Below are 14,847 nucleotides of genomic sequence, written 5' to 3'. Positions count from 1 at the left end.
GGGGGGGGGGGGGGAGGTGGAGTCGAGGGTGTCTCTGCACAACCTTCTATACCTAAGATTCAATTTGTTATTGCATTTTATTGATATTTATGTATTTACATATGTACCATGTTTATGTTTCAACTATCAAATACACTACAATTTTAATGTGTACAATATATCAAATAAAATATTATTGGTACACAACCGCAATCACTTTAGAAATAAACAAGTATTAGTCATGTTCATAATTATGTATCGAATATATAAATAGGAAAACATTCGAGGTTGTTACTACATGGCCTTCTCTATCAAAGATTTAAATTTCAAATGTATTTGGTTGATATTTGTGTATTTACTTATTATCATATTTATCTTTCAACCATCAAGTACATTACAAGTTTCTTATGTGCTATGTATCATGTACAAATCTTATTGTTCATAAATTACTCCAATTATGTCAAAAGAACTTAACGCAAGAGGAAGCTCAATATTCAAACAACAAATAACAGGAAAGAAGAAAAAAGAGAAAAAATAGTGAAACCATTTTGCAGAGATGAAGCTGCAGGTTATTTTATTTAATACGTTCAGTGGCCTAATATGGGCTAACATTATATGTAGAATCATAATCCCACTAAACTACTTGCCCTAAACTCTAAGAAAACAACTGCACTAACTACAACTAGGAAAATATCAGGAATAATTTAAATAACAAACTAACAACTAACTGCTAGAAAATAGCTACTGCAAGACTTAGTCTAACTACATCAAATATGCTGATGTTGCACGACATTAACACCTCCCCTCTACATCATCTCTAGTCTTAACACTGCCTAGCTCCTGACAAAAACTTTCAAACTTATTAGCGCATAAGCCTTTTGTGAACAAGTATACTATTTGTTTTTCTATTTGAATATGCTCCAAGTTGATCTCTCCTTGTAACACTTTTTATCTGATGAAGTGGTAATGTATTTCCACATGCTTAGTCCTTCATGAAAGACGGGATTTTAAGCTAAACTGATATCTGACTGATTGTCAAAGAACAAGGAAACTACATCCCAATTGGTTGCTTTGAATCCTTCATCATTAGCATAAGCCATGTACTTCTTGAGCTGCAATTGCTGTTACCCCATACTCAGCTTCAATTGTTGAAAGCGACACCGTTGGTGCCTTTTGCTGCACCAAGAAAATGCTCCAGCTCAAAACTTAAACACAAATATAGTAGTTGAACGGCGAGTATCATGATCTCCTACATAGTCGGAGTCGCAGTAACCAACAAACTTGAATTCTTCACTACTTTTATACAGAAGACCATAACCAATTGTACCTTTGACATATCTTAGAATTCGTCGAGTAGTCTCCGTATGGTGCTTCTTTGGATTGTGCATGTAGCGACTCATCACACCAACTTCAAAATAAATATATGGTTGAGTCTGAGTTAAATAAATCAGACTACCTACCAATTGGCGATACTTTGCCATATCTTCAAAATAACTTCCTTCGTGTGCACAATTTTGACATTTGGTTCAATTGGAGTTGAAATTGTCTTGCACTCCAACATTTAAAATTTCTTCAACAAGCCTATGGAATACTTCAGATGAAGAAGAAAAATTCCTCCTTGAGTACGATCAACCTCCAAAGCAAGAAAGTGATTAAGCTGTCCAAGTTCTTTCATATGAATTTGGATAGATAAATTTTCCTTGGTTTGGATGATTTCTTCTTCATTATCCCCAGTTACAATCAAATCATCAATATACACTAGCATAACAACTAGCTTCCATCCATCAAATCTGACAAACAAACTTGAATCAGCATATGTAATTAAATAACCACTTTTAGTTGAGAATACAACAATTTTACTGTACCGGGCCCTTGGTGATTGCTTTAATCTGTATAGTGCCTTCCGTAGATTACAAACATATCCAGGGTGCTCTTGACTTTATAGGTTGATCCATATAAATCTCCCGATCTATCTCCTCATTTTAAAAATGCATTTTTAACATGCATCTGCCACAAATTCCAATCTTTGCTAACAACAAGTGCAAATAAGACTCGCACAGTTGTAAACTTCGCCACTGGACTAAAAGTTTCATCACAAACAAAACCATATTCTTTAGTAATCCCTAATCTAACAAACAAGCTTTATGCCTCTCCACTAACCAATCTGTGCGAGGTTTTATTTTATAAAACCGTCGACAAGATATAGGTTTTACATCTTTTTGCTTCTATAGAAGTTCCTAGGTTTGATTTTGTTCTAGTACGGTGATCTCCTCCTCCATTTCTCTAGTACATGTTGTGTTTTGAGTTTCTTCTTCAAAGCTTTCAGGTTCTTTTCCAGATTCATCTTCTATTATTGCTGCATTGCATATTTGGGGTTTTACCTCCGAACCCATTCTAACCTTCTTGTCTTGGATTGTGGAACAACTGTACTTCTCCTTCATTTGTTTCACTATCTTCACATGTTTGCTGGTGAACAATTGACTTCCCAAAATTATGAGTTCTGCCTTATTCAACATCGGCGTCTTCACTTGATCTAAAATAAGTAATTTTCAACTTATTTATCAGATCAGTTTGGTCTTCTTTTCCACAAACCACCACGAAGAGGTTTCATCAAATACAACATATTGTGATGCTTAATACCTTCCAGTTGTCAGGTAACTACATTTTCACATTTTGCTTTGATTATCATAGCCTATAAAAATTAATTTAACAACTTTCTTGTACAATTTTCTACGTAACTAATCAGGTATAAAAACATAGCATACACATCCAAATACTCGCAAACTGACATTAGTTTTCATATTCCACAACTTATTTAAAGGTGAAAGAAAACCTTACATGTGTTGAGGAAGTTTGTTGATTTCATATGATACAGTCCTTATTGCTTCTTCCAAAAATCTTCATGAGACATTCTTTGCATGTAACATAGTGCGACATATTTCTACTAAATGCCTCTTCCTCCTCTCTGCAATGCCATTTTTCTGTTGCGTGTAGACACAAGTATATTGATGACGAATTCCGTATTCTCTTAGGTATTGAGATCACTCAACGTAGTTGTATTCCCCTTCAGTCTCTGTTCTTAAACAACAAATTTTCTTGCCCAGTTCTCCCTCTATTGTTCCCTTAAACTCTTTAAACATAGAAAAAAATCATATTTTTCTTTCATAAAGAAAACCTAAGCATACCTAAGTAAATCATCAATAAAGGTCACACTGTACTTCATTCCACCGATTGATGATTGCTTGATCGGTCCAAACACATCATAATGAACTAGTTTTAGTGGTTCATGAGCTTTAAATTTGGACTCTACAAACGACAACTAGTGAGCTTTACCGCATTGGCATCTTGAACACACAATGTGTGCTCTTACTTCATATTGAGGAAAATCCTTGATCATTGACTTCTTCATCATAACACATAACTTGGATAACTCATATGGCCCAATCTCATATGCCAAAAATCAATAGAATCATTATTTTTTGTCTTTTCTATATATGCAAACTCTACAGATATCACATAGATAGACTCTAATCTACGTCTCTTCATAATTGGATTTCTATGTTCTTGAGATCCTAATAAATCCTCACATCCTCAAGACCAAACAAGACATATTTTTTTAGATGTTGTCAAATGTGACATTGAAAGCAAGTTTTTCCTAATACATGGAACATGATAGACATTGTGAAATAGTATTTAGTTGATACCTTATTGAAGAGAGACTAACATATTACCATTATGAGCTATCGGTAACCGTCAATTATTAGCTGTCACCACAACACGACTACCTTTGTACACTAATGGATCTTGCAACTTTTGTTATCACCTATCATATGATTTGCACAACCTGAATCAACGATCCAGTCGTTCTCATGATCAATTGACTCAGATATAGTTGAGGGAAGTGCTAAATCCTCCTCTTCTATTGAAAAAAAAAATGCTTCAACATCCCAAAAATCTTCACTTTTCTTGTTGGAATTTGAGGTAGCTATGTTACTTGTAACAAACTGTTTCTTATACCAATAATTATTTTCCACATGACCCTTGTTCCCACAATTGTAACACTTCCTTTCGAATTTTCTATCACTGTTTTGATTCTTCGAAGCTCCTTCAGAGCCAAAATTTTCATCTCCTTGAGAGTGTTTCTTCTTAAACCCACCAGCAGCTTGTTTGATGTTCCTTCTTTTGTTGGTGTATAGATCTTCTTCCTCTTTCTTAATCGAGAGTCCTGCCATTTGCTTCGCCATGGCTTCTTGGCCAGCAAGTAAATATTTAAACTCAACAAGTGATGGTTGATTTGGCCATCCCTATAGAGCAGCAACAAGACCTCTATATTCAGATCTCAAACCATATATAATAATTCTTGTTACCCTGTTTTCCCCAATTGGTGTTGTTAAATCCAAATTTGAAATTTCACGACTTACCCTTTTGACTTAATGGAACACATTGCACTATTAATAATAACTTGCTCTCCAAAAGTTGTAACCTTGTGTCCCATGCTTTTTCAGCGTTTTAGCATTCCGAACATACTCCAACACATTTTCATCTATTGTTGTTTTGAGCGCAAACATCATTTTTCCTGGTTTGATCTTCCACTTACACAACATTTCGTTGGCATCCTCAGCCTCTGGTTGGCTAACTTTACTTCCATTTATGACTTCCTAAAGATCTTTGCCTTGCATATATGACATTATATAAAATGCCCACGCATTGTAATTTTGGTTATTGAGCTTTTTGATTCAACCAAATACTTGACTAACATTCATCGTGTTGGCTCTGATACAAAATGAAGAACTAAACGCAACAAGAAGCTCAATAATAAAACGACAAATAGCAGAAACGAAGAAAAAGAAGAGAAAAACCAGTGAAACTATCTGCAAAGAAGAAGTTACTGTTTATTTTATTTTATACGTTCATTGGCCTAAATAGGCTTACAGAATTTGTGGAATCAAAATCCCACTAAACTACTTGCCCTAAACTCTAGGAAAACAAATCTTCACTCAATACAACTAGGGAAATATCGGAAACCAATTTAAATAACAAAGTGAGAAGTAACTTCTAGAAAGTAGCTACTGCAAGACTTGGTCAAACTGAATCATATAGGCTGATGTTGAATGACTATCAAGCATAAATCAGTACTAATAACGTTCATAATTATGTATCTAATGCATGAATTTGAAAAAAATTAATTATATTTAAGTAATTGATCTATACATATACCCACTGTTATTTATCTAAATGGTTTATGTATCGGGCTATGTATCTGAAAAGGAAATATTGTCTCCAACAACGATTTAATCACTATTGAACGATTTGCTTGTACTATTTTAAAATTTTGAATTTATTACAAGTTATGATGGAATTATTAGCCATAATTTAAATGCGTTTGGGTGAATTATGGGAGGATTAATTAATTTTCCGTTATTTTCCATTTTTATAAAAGCAACATAACCTTAAGTAATGTATCATTTGCAACTAGATCTTATTTTCATGTGATTTATGTACTTCATACAGTTAGCCCTTATCTGCATGCAATTTATGTACTTCATACAACTTTTTTAGTATTAGCATTCATTTCAAGAATAAAAGGATGATTATTTTGTTCCAAAACATACGTTTTAATTCAACATTCAACCTATCATATGACTCATCTTTTATTTTGGTAAGAGTTCACAAAACTATTGAGATTCATCTATTGCAATTGAAATGTACATCGTAACTTTACAAATTTTTTACAAAAGTACCTTTAAATGATAAGATTTTGGATACATCAGCCTGCGGATACATAGGTGACTGATTGTATATAGTAAATTACTTAATTAGATGAATGTATCTGACAAGGGATGGATGTCTTCAAGATGGGATAATTGATATCGAACTCCCTAATAAGTCAAACGTTGAGGTTTCTGTTTCTTCATTTGTTGTGCACTAGGAGGGAAGCATTTACGTAGACTTTCACTTTTTAAAACTTGATACAGGAGAAATTTCTTATTATAAATTACTATATTCATTTTTTTGGTAAGATCATAAACTCCTATATTCATGAACTTTTGATATCATAATTAAGTAATTTTTGATAGTGAAACTGAAATAAGATTCCTATGGTTTATCAAGGAACTAAAAAGTTCATTCTTATATACCTCACATAACATGAGAAGCCCACATATGAATATAAAGCACATTTTTTATCTCACTTTGTATGAGCGGTGGACAAAACACTATCAAGTAGATCATTTAAATACACTATGTAGCAGAGCATGCACTTGAGTGATACACAAAGGTATTACCAAAAAATACGTCAAAACAGATTTAAGAACACTATGAATGAAGACATTGTTTATTTGAATTGTTATTTTCCTTCTCTCGGTCTCATCAAAGCCTAGTAATTTAAGACCGTCAGCTTGCCATATAGCCTTTCTTTATCTACAAAAAAGCACAAAAAGAGATTTGAATGCTTAAACCAGATAACCTGCTAGCAAATATTATTGAAACACATCCAAATAACACTCCAAAAATGTAAGATATTTGTGAATTTTATAAATTCACTAAGGTTTTCACACAACTACAAAAACAACTTTTAAAGAAATTTATTTAGAGGCAATAAAGAAATTGCCACTAAACGATCCCTACATTGGAGTATTACCGGCATGTGGGCACATGGCAAGAAAAACAAATATAATTACTACGGGTTAAAAATTAATTTTGCTATATAATTTTTACTGAATATATATTCTTCCTAATGTTTATTTTCTGGTAAAATCCCTCTACCAACAAATTCACCCACACAAATTAGGACAAACCTCTCTTCCTCATCCTCCAAATTCACCCATAGGAATTAGGACAAACCTCTCTTCTTCATTGGCCATGGCAAACTCGTCTCTCTCGTCATTACTAGGTAATCTATGTACTCTCCTTGTCTCTGTTCCTGCTCTCTCACTAGGTATTCGATTTTTTGATTTTGCAAATCAATCTCTCTTCTGTTTCCTCTACCGTTATTTAATTGATGTAAGTTCATGCACTCTGTCTTTCCAGAAACACATACGCACACACACACGCACATGCAAACACACACACACACACACACACACACCCATGCAAACACACCCACACACAAAAACAAACACACCCACACACATATTTTTGTCATTCTCATAAATTATCAAAAGGGAATCTCAAGAACAATTGAGAATCCTCAATTAGAATCTAATAATATGACTATCAGATAACTTTAAGCTTAAGATTACACACTAAGATGACAAAGAGGCACTTGATAAAACTTGCCCAATGAAAAGATTCTGAATACTCATATCCCATAAGAAGGTTCTCAGGTCATTTGACAATCCTTATTATAGTATCACCATATCAAGTACAAACCAAGCTCTAACTATGATAGCTTGAATGAAACTTCTCAAGTTGAGAATTTTCTTAAAAGATATTTAGGGGACCAGATTCCCATAAACTTTTTGAACAAAAGTAAGGCATTTCCCATATTTTTGGATTTAAAAAAGAAGGAGATACGTCATTGACTTATATATGAAGAACATAGCAATACACATACCTGAAAAAGTCAAATTAGTTGAAAATCGAGAAATATTATGTTATTCAAAGTATTCTACTATCACTTGTTTCTCCATCCATCAAGATGTGACACTGGAGTATTTTTTTTTTGAAGTTATAGTGTTGCTAAAAAAAGTGTCAAAACCATGTTATTATTTCAATCGATTATTCGTACTTTAGGTGTTGTTGTGTGATTCTTCTGTGCACTTATCATAAGAGAGGGTAATATTAAAGTAAGCTTTATTTTCAACCATCATTGTAGATTCCAAATCATTATGTAATTTGATTTTCTAATTCTTGATGTCAAAACAATCTCGAATGCACCACCTCTTCTTGAAATTAAGTATCTTCTTATATAAACTAGTAAATAGGACTAATATGTCCTCGAATCATATAAGGACATACCTAATCTTCTTGAGAGAATGTTATTCAGAAGCTATGCTTTGGTTTCCAGGGTCAACCTGTTTAACTGCACGCTAGACCACTAGGTGATGAGACCATGAGAGACTTCTCGCTTGAAACCAACACTTGTAGAAAAAGAACAACATATGGAAGTAGCACATTAAATGCACTAAGTATGGTGAAAATTCAAGAAACCATACTAAAAATGGGTATTTACTTTATAACATATTTTTCATGCTTTTTTGATAGAATCCTCATAAAACAAGTATAAGAAACACCTTCAAGTAACTCTTAAAAGACAACCATAATCATACACGTAAGCATTTAAACCTCCTACAAAGAGTTATCCTATGATCCCCCTAAATAAGATATGAAGAGATCGCCCATACAACCCCTTCACACCCACCTAAGTGATTCTCCAGACTTTCCACAGTAAGATTATTTCCTTTTCATCATTTAGTTTTCCCACCTAAGGTAACTCTAAGACTCACCTAAGTAAGACATAAAGACCACCCATACACCGTGTTCAGGCCTACCAAGGAATCTTTAAAGATACCTTAGGTAAGACCTTTTCTATTCAGCATGCATTAACTAAGTCAAGAATATTCATTAAACCATTTAAGAGACAATCAAACAATTAGAGGACTTCACATAATTTTCTAGGAAAATACCTATGGAACCCATTCTAGCATCTTCAAAGCCTACTCATGCTATGTGTAGATACCATCCCATTCCACTACCTACACGTTGTATAACATATCCAATAACTAGAGTGTACATCCCACATGATGAGAATAGGCACTAACAAACATAGATACTAGCTACGTATGGAATCTGAAGTTATCCTAGAACGAGGAGGGTGTTCTACTAGCTAAAGGTAGAAATAGGACACATCCCATGTTGGGACATGGTTAAGGAATATCAAGGGTTTCTTTGTACTCTAGTATCATCTTAGTAGAGCTACTACCACAAGAATACTCACTCGGTGCTTTGCCTTTATTCTCATAGAGTAATCATTAACTAGGTGTATTCAAAAAGGTACTATTACTATGCCTTACCAACTGTTAACACTTTTTCTTTCCTAGAATAGGTCCACTAGGGATACTAACCAAGGACTATTAGGATAGCTCTTATGACTTCCTTAGATATGGTTTTATGTCGTTCTAGCCAACCTATCCCTAAGTCGATCATTCCATTCAATAAGGATACCATACGGTCTTTCACTTTAAGGCTTCTATTAACCTTCTTCTCTATATTCAAGGTTCTATGCTCTTGACCTTCTTTTTTTTTGTTGAAGGTCTTGTATTAGTCATCCTTATAAGGTCACCATCTTAGGTCTACCGATCCTACACTTTCATTCATCATTCATTCATACACATACATGACAAAGGTGTATAAGCCTACTAAGTCAAGAGTTCACATTCACAAAACTTTTATGTGTCAAGTAGAGGGACCTTAGTCTTCAAATTAACAGACAACATCATCATATCACGTATTCAATAACATTGAAGTACCATGTAGGGACAACTAAGTATACCACACAAGATACAACATTATTCTATAAGGACATTTCTTAGTCCATTATCATCATATATAATCAATTAGAGAAAAAAGAAAACAGTAACCCTCATACAAGATCGTATAGCCATTACAAGAGTACTTCACTAATTAACTTCACATTATACAAGAGCGCACATATATCATATCATCTTTCACTTTACATATTCATATAAGCCATAAAATCTTCTATATGATCACATTGCTTCACATAATAATGCCGACAAGCCTGTGTTTATAACAATTATATTACATAGACACCACCACCATAAGTGGACCATACCAATCAATACAATTAAATTTCAATTCTATACTAAATAGATGAATTAGGTTAAATCACAACCTCCCAATCATCATCATCACCATTCCATAGCTTTTTAACCCAATTCACTTTACAAAGGCTCTTACCAATGCCATGTACACAATACTAAGCCAACATCCAATCCATATCAATGATCTAACAACATAAATTATAAATATCATCAATATAAGGAAGTTTATAAAGAATTCTATCATGATCTGTACATAATTAAATAGACCAATACAATCTACACATAAATTCACTACGATAAAGTTAGGATCAATTCACCCACTTTAGAGCCAAAATTAGGAATTCAAGGAATACATGGATTCATGGAGTTTTTTTATCTTAAAACATTCAATTAACGTCAATTACTTCACAAAAACAATTATCTAAACCTTTTCATGTAAGAACCCATGCTTAGAATTAAAAATAGGAATTTCTATGTTTTTGAACATCTTTAAAAAGCCTTTCAAATTGGCTCCTTGAATGGAAGAAGAGTCAAGGACGAAATCACAATACCTTAATTGAATAAATCCCACGAAATTAGGCTTGAAACCTTGGAGAATTTGTCCTTCCTCCTTGTAACTTGAAGGTCCTTTGATGAAGGATCTAATTAGAGATAGCATTTTAGAAAGAATGGAGAGCTTATAATTTTTGAATTATAATTGAGGGTTGGGGTTTTTTATTAGGGTAAAGTTTTTATAATGACCTAAAATCCATACATAAATCACCCCCAAAATACTCAAATTACCCCTACATAAATTGGACCTTTTTAGACAAGTCAAACCTAACATAAATTTTAGGAATTATCGTTGGGGAACAAGTCCACGTCACGAAGTTGCTCCCTCAAGATTTTTCAAAATAATTTTTCGTACAGTAGAGTCTGCGACGTGGACAAAAAATTTAGCCATTGGTGAAACATGTCTTCGACGCAGATTGGTTTCATCTATTCACAATTTGTTGCCGCCTTGGGCGGCGTGTTGGCCCAAGGTTGTGTCCTCCTCAATGACCCCTAGTGCAGTCCTTGGTAATCTAGGTGTTAGGGCCAACACAACTTATTTTAGACTCTCAAGAACACCTAAAAACACATACAACATACAAGGATACACTAGCACACAGTCAAGACTAGTTTTTAGATGTCTTGATCGTTCTTGAACGTTTTGACTTCCAAAGTATATAAAACAACTTCTAAATATAATATTCATTGAGAGTGGGCGAGATTTTGTATCACCACTTATGCTCATAGTGGTGGTTTTTTATTAGAGAAACTCCCACATCAGTAGTGCATGGTTCTTTAACCAGCTTTACTTTATATTGCTCATGTTTTTAAACTTCTATATAATGAAATGAGTTAGTTCTATTGAGTTAAGTTATCCATGAGTTAAACAGAGCCACGGTAAGTGTTCCTCGTTACTTCTTTTCAAGCTTAAGTTGTTGTTTAGAATTCCTACTCGCATACTTGTACATTCAATGTACTAATGCTAGTTGGCCTGCATCGTATCATAGTGCAGACGCAGGTAACTAGGATTGATAATTCGGCATGCCGTTTATCCGGTGAGCAGCTCAGAGTTAGTGGGGAGCCTCCTTACATCCGTAGGACTCTTTTATTGTTTATAGTCATTCTTTAGTAATAAAATATTGTGGGGATTGTCCCAACATTTATCTTAGTATTTTTAGAGGCTTCATAGACAGATAGAGTTAGTCTCTAGTCTTCTCATTTCCTATGTAAACGATAGGATTTCAATTGCCATTTGGCTAAATTTTTTTTAAATTTACTCTCTTTGAGTTATTTCTCTAGTGTTTAAGTCTTCCGTAGAGTTAAGAAAGTCAGGCCAAGGGTTCGCTTAGGGCCAACAATTGTCTTTGAGTTCTGGCCACGTTTAGGGTATAGGCTCGGGGCGTTACAACAACCTTTCATTAAAGTAAAAACATTTTCATAAAAGTGGCAACTCATCATAAAAGTCTCAAGTTTTCATAATTGTCACAACTTTTCATAAAAGTTACAACTTTTTGGAAAGGTTATAACTCTTTGAATAAGCTACAACACTTCTAAAAGGTTACAACTATTAATAAATGATAAATTTTTTCATAAATGTTACAACTCTTCATAAAAGTCACAATTTTTCATAAAATCACAACTTTTCATGAAAGGGGAAGTCTAGTTTTGGAAATAAAAAAATTAAAAAGGAATATTGGTCTGTGGTGGCGCCACGTAGACGGGCTTAGAGTTGTCTTTAATATATATATATATATATATATATATATATATATATAGATTTAAAGCATGAACTCCTAACTTAAAAGTTGAATTACTATTATATCCTTTACCCACCCTTTATCTCCTAACTTAACATTTGAATTACTATTTTACCCTTTACCCACCCTTCATCACTCGCGCTATTTGCTCCTGTTTGCAGAGGACCCATGAGAAGCCTCCACTTCCAAACAACCATTCACATACGCCACCACTTCCACCATTTCAGTTTTTACATGCCCCTTCCAACGCAATACCCAACCCTTCCAAAATGCCTCCACTTCCAACTCCTTCTCTTTCAGCAAACCGAGTACCCCCTAGGTTCCCACTCTATATCAATCGGAAACATAGATGGCTTTGCCCATTGAACAACTAACAATAAACGCATAGGTATGCACCAACTGCCCCTCTCCTTCACAATTTAGGTTTAACAATTCTATCATTATACTTCACCAATTAATTTGATACTCCTAGCGCAGAAATATTGGAAGCACAACATCTGTGTATCTGTTTTTGTATTTTCCAAGTTGTAAGTCATTGGGTTTTCTATATTATTGTGTTATTACTTTAAAATTCTCTTAACACGGCTTGTGTGTTTCACAATAAAATGCTTTGTTAATTATCAAGTTGTAAGTCATTCCCTTTTTTATGATATTGCATTCATACTTTAAACTTCCACTAACACATCTGTTGTTTTTTACTATTAATTTCCCTGCCATTTGCAAGTAAAAATTTCTATTCTTGGATTAGTTATAACCTTTTGACTGTATTTTCAATATTTAGTGCTACCTATTTTATGCATCACATGAACCCCAACCATGACTCACATTCATTATATTTATTCAGCACAGTAAAATGTATAGCTAGAAGCATCCTTACTTAGGCTATTTGGAGAAATAATACCTTGTGCGTCCTGCTTATTTGCATAAATCAATAATGATGCTGCTCCAGATAGCCTCTACACAGATCATGTAACACTAATTAAAAAAATAAGTTATTGACATTGTAGATTCCGTATCTGTTGTTCCACATTTTTACCTTTCATACCAAGTCTCACTAGAAATGAACTGCTATCTTTATGAAGAATATTCAGAGATTATTTCATGCAATAATAAAGTTGAAGAGTACTCGTAGTATCACTTCATAAATCGTACGCCGACACATTAATGTCCAATGTTAACATTATTGCACCCATCTCCACAGGTACCGACATTCATCGAGATACAACCCACATGGCCACTAAAATTGAACTAGCAAAACAGAGTGTACCTATAAACAAGGTACCTAAAGGCTATGTTGACTCGGTCATGCGAGTCTTAGTTATTCGAAGGGGTTCCATCATACCTTACAAGAATTCAAGGCATCAAAATTGACAGTTTCACATACCTTATTTTACAATGGTTCATATTTTTGTACTTATCCCACCCCTCCACCGTCAATTTATTGGGGACAAAGATAAAAGAAACTCCATTTAAAAAGCATATCGAAACATGTAAGGACTCATTGAAACTAAATAAGACTTACTACATTGGGAAAAGGGTGCTTAGATCTTGTCAACCCCAACTACTCTTCTGTGCATAAAGAACATGAATTGACCTTCATGGACAATATAATCATAAAAGAGACTGAGAATTAGGTTCCAATAGACAAATTCTCTAATAGGTTCTCATCATTTGAACATGCTAATGAATTACGTAATGGTTCTATCCTGGGTAACTAACTATCCAAATGACATAACTCTTATTTTTTCCCCATTAAGTTATCGCTATGACTAATCGACATGATGTATTTGCAGACTTGATTTGTGTCTTAGTTACTATGAATCCCCTTATTGAAAATGGAAATTCTAAGAGATGGGAAATAGTTTTTACAAATGAGATGTAAGTTGCAATGCAATATATTGTGCTATCTATATATACATTACGTTATGTATTGACTTTTAACTTCCAAAAAATAATCCAGCATGGAGCACACAATAGTTGCTCTATGGGGAGATTTTGCTGAAAATGAAGGTGCATTCCTTGAAAAACTACAAAATTATAAGCCTATACTTGCCTTATGTGACGTTAGAGTCTCAATATACAAAGGTATCTACAGTGTATTGTACATGTTTATCAAATATAAATTGAATATAGTTGGTGTTTTTAAGTGTGTAAATTGTCCTGTTTCAGTAGGTCCCTTTGGGATCTCTACTATTCATATAAGCAGTGTTCAATCCAATGCTCCAAAAGCAAATGAACTTCGAGCTTGGTACATTATGGCATTCGCTATGTTCACCACTATTACTTTAACCACGCTCCCTCACTATCAAGTATAATTATAAATTGATACTAAATGACATATTTAATCTACTATCATTGGTGTCAATTTTCATAATATCATTATAAATCTGATAATACTATGCACCGAACATACCTCACTTTAAATGAGTGATAGTAAGAACTAATCTCATCGTAAATACATGCATGACATCATAAGGCCGACAACAAAGATATCACAATTATACATACAAAGGCAATGAGAGGAGCCATACAAGTACCGTTGGACAAAATGTTGGACGGTTTTTTGGCCGATTCATAGGTACATACTAACATATACATGTAATATCCATTAATAATGTTTATTACTATGTTCACTATATATTCGATCTTGAATATGGTATATTGGCAATTTTAAGAATTGTATGTACAATTTCAAAGACAACAATCAAGGACATACTGAATAAAGATGACTCATGGTATTCATCGTGCAATAGGTTCCACAAGAAAGAGAAATTTATTGAAGAAACTGCAACTTG

The sequence above is a fragment of the Solanum pennellii genome, chromosome 8 (genome assembly GCF_001406875.1).
Source record: "Solanum pennellii chromosome 8, SPENNV200".
Lineage (NCBI taxonomy): Eukaryota > Viridiplantae > Streptophyta > Magnoliopsida > Solanales > Solanaceae > Solanum > Solanum pennellii.
Note: the sequence above shows the minus strand (reverse complement) of the source record.